Source organism: Paramisgurnus dabryanus, chromosome 13 (genome assembly GCF_030506205.2).
Source record: "Paramisgurnus dabryanus chromosome 13, PD_genome_1.1, whole genome shotgun sequence".
In the NCBI taxonomy this organism is placed as follows: Eukaryota; Metazoa; Chordata; class Actinopteri; order Cypriniformes; family Cobitidae; genus Paramisgurnus; species Paramisgurnus dabryanus.
Genome location: NC_133349.1, coordinates 38852057 through 38855548, shown reverse-complemented (window position 1 = coordinate 38855548; position 3492 = coordinate 38852057). Strand labels below are relative to the sequence as shown.

Sequence of the window (3492 nt, the reverse complement as noted above, 5' to 3'; positions counted from 1 at the left end):
ACATAAAAAAGTCTTTTAAATACATGCTTGTCAATGGTCTTTACATCATTGTATTAATATGATAATCCCCTCCCCTGCCCCCTTCCCTAACCCCAATGTCAGTAACCCTGGGATTTCAAACCCTTTCTTCTTTTTATTCTTTTAAACCTATTCCTTATTATATTAAAATATCCCCCTCATCTGCCCCTTTCCCTAACCCCAATTTTAGTAACCCTAGTATTTCCAAAACCCAGGTTTTTTCTTTCCTTTCTTAATTGTCTTTGTTCATTTTACATATTTATTATTATAAACCTTAATTCTCCTTTCCACTTTTTATTCTGAACCCAATTCTAAAATGTGTATTATTGGCAATTCCGTTTTCTGTGTTTCTCTGTTAAAAACCTTTTTTTATTTAAATAACATCCTCTCCTGATTTTAGATTGTTTTTTCATTTTTTATTACACACATTGAAAGAACTTTATAACTTTAGACTGAACTACCTTTGACACATTATTTTAATTTTCCCAGAGTGAATGTTTTTAAGTATACCTGTGCCAGTGCTGCCTGAAAAGGCCTTCATTCCCCTAACCTAACCTTTGCCAGCGCCAGGTTACTGAAACACTTTTATAAGGGGAATGTAAATTATAATTATAATTAAAAATGGAAATGTTGTTAGGTTTTTTGGTTGGTGTTAATAATTGTTGCTATTATATAAAGGTGTACGTACCTTGTCTAAACAAAAATATGATGTCTTTTAACCTAATTATTTCATTTTACTTATTCATGTACCTTGTTCAGGTAAAAGCATTTTTTTTATTTTATTTTTTTTCATAAAGGATATGGCCAAAGGGAAGATACCATTAATATTCCCAAAAAGGGTGAAAAAAGAAACCCTGGAGGCCTATACCAATTTAGACCAATCAGATTGTGCCATGTTGTACCACTTCCTTCCTTTTCCTTTTTAAGTCTTTGTGAGCCATTCAATCAGTAACCTCTGATGAAGCCGAAGTAGGCGAAACGTCAGGCTCTTTTTTGATTTCATTTGTTTTTTTCTATCCCTTTGTGAAATTTATTTTAGCTCTTTGTTAAATAAAGTTTAAGATTTTAATTTGTTTGAACTCAGACACAAATGTAATCCTATGCCAGAATGGATCTATACACAATCATCAACCTTCAAGTTGTGGAAGCCATAATAGCATCATGCATTGAGTGAACAGTGAGTATGTGTGGATCTCTTTTATAATCACTTTTGGAAATTTACAACAAAGGGTGTGCACACTGAAGATTCTCCAAAGAGAACTGGATTGGTTTCCCTTCACACAACCTCATCAGGACTCACTGTGCTGTCTCCAAAATGGTAGAACTCTATTGAAAGACACAAAAAGCAACCATTACTGTTTTTCATTTTGAGTGAAACATAACAGAAGGTATAAATGTGTTTGGATGAAAGTGTTGTAATGACCCAAACAGGCCCCTAGGTGGATCTCATCATCTATGGAAAAGTTAGTATTTTTCAAATTGCAATTGGTTAGTTCTTTGTTTAAATTGAAGACTTGAATATTGGGAGCTATTTTAACTTTTATAGAGGGATTTGATTTAATTTTAGGAGGGTACAATTGTGGTTTTTATAATTTTTTCAAATGTTTTTTACCTGTTCATGTTTTATCTTGTTATACTTACCTCTGGTTTTATGTTTTTGTCCCTTAGTTGAGAACTTTTAAATCATGTCTCTTCCCCTCTTCAATCGTTTTTCACCACTGGTGGACACAGTATTCCCAGGTGAGAAAAGGATAGCTCAGACCTCAAAAAACCAAAATAGAGTAGAAGGTCGAATTAGAGACGTTCCGATAGATTTAGTCTTGACCAAGAAATATTTTAAACTGCTTCAAGCCATACACCATTCTGAAATTCTTTCTAGATCAATGGCAGAAAAATCCTGTCCCCTCGGTATGCTCAAACAAGTCACCAAACTCACAGCATTCGTTAAACCTTCGTCTCCCAATGCCGAAACTTTGGAACGAGTTAAACAGAATACGGCTCAGTGGATGGATCAGAATATGACCATCCTTAGAGAACATTACGACGTAGTGATAGCTACGGGATTAGAAAACATAGACACTTTTGATACAGAAGCGTTTGACAAAGCAGTGCTGTGGAGCAAAATGAGATACAAACGTAAATTTACGGATAGCTCTGTAGACACGCTGAGATCAATGGTACAAAGATCCACTAAGGATGTACCTCCAGCTCTCTCGGACTCCATTCCGCCTCCCACTAGGTCATCTAGATTGTCTCGGAGGAGATCGTATGCGTCGGCATTGGTAGACGGTAGAGCTAAAACACAGATAAATGAAACCAAACATTTGAACAAGTCTGAAAATAACATTCAGTTGTTGAATACTGTAGTACAGGTAGATGTGCCGGCCCGTGCCGTTGAACCCAGTGTGAATGGGCCGGACCCTCCTACGTTTACGGTGCCTAGGGAGGTGTCGGTGCAGGTCCATCGAGCCGCTTCGCCGCAGTCGTCCCCGAGGGGAGGTGCGGAGAGTGTGGAACCTGATGTTGGCAAGGTACAGGGCGACTCTGATATTAAAAACACAAACTTGATTCAGAATAGCAATGTATATAGAGAGGAATTAATCATATGCACTGACCCTGAGGTTTCTTCTCCTGATGCCAATTTACATTTGCAGGTTCCTCGGACAAAGACGGAGGGGACCCCCGAAACTGGCAACAACATGCTAGAGGGTGAGGGACAGATGATGAGGGGTAAAATACCAAAAGAGTTATCTCTTTTAAATGAACCCCAACCTGAGTCCCTCTCTAATACCTCAGCAATCGGCCTGCAAGGGGGTCCGATTCTGTCTGTCCGTCGGGAACCTACAAGGCATAGGAGAACCAACAGAAAAATCTTTGATTGGGAAATCTCCATTAAACAAAAGGTTGTTATAATTGGCGACTCCAATCTGGCCCGTATTCCTTTCTGCTCACATGTGGATGTACAGATAGATAGCTTTCCGGGAGCCACCTTCTACCACATCAATGGGGTTTTGGAGAAAATCCAACCGAAACCACTAACAGAAATAGTTATCTTGTCAGTAGGACTGAACAATTGTCTAGGTAAGCAGGAAACAACGACAACTTGCAAGCAGTTACAGCAACTATTGAGAACCAGCAAAGTCAAATTTCCAAATGCTCAAATTTATATTCCTATAATTAACTTTTCTGAAAATTTAGAAAATGCTACGCAAGGTTTACTTGGCAAATTGAACAGTTTTATTGGGAATAAATGTCAATTCTTACCTGATCTGAACAGATTGTTATTCCGCACAGAACCCCATGACCCTGTCCATTGGACCCGTGAAACTGCCACAAACATCCTTACATTTTGGTTAGACCAGTTAAACTTTTAGGTGGGAAGGAAGTGGGTTCCACCACTTCCCACTTGTCAAATATAACAAACCTTTCCTCCTATGCGTTGACAGCGACAGAAATCGAGGTCCTGGAAAAGGG

At 38.4% G+C, this 3492-nt stretch overlaps 1 long non-coding RNA gene across 1 annotated transcript; it reads right to left on the bottom strand.

The window, feature by feature from the left end:
• Nucleotides 1-1200: 1200 nt before the first annotated feature.
• LOC135741718 (uncharacterized) lies at nt 1201-2005 on the bottom strand. Its single transcript, XR_010529563.1, has 2 exons — nt 1660-2005; nt 1201-1344 (listed from the first exon to the last, which is right to left on the bottom strand). It is a non-coding gene; the product is annotated as an uncharacterized lncRNA (long non-coding RNA).
• Between the last annotated feature and the right edge of the window lie 1487 nt (nt 2006-3492).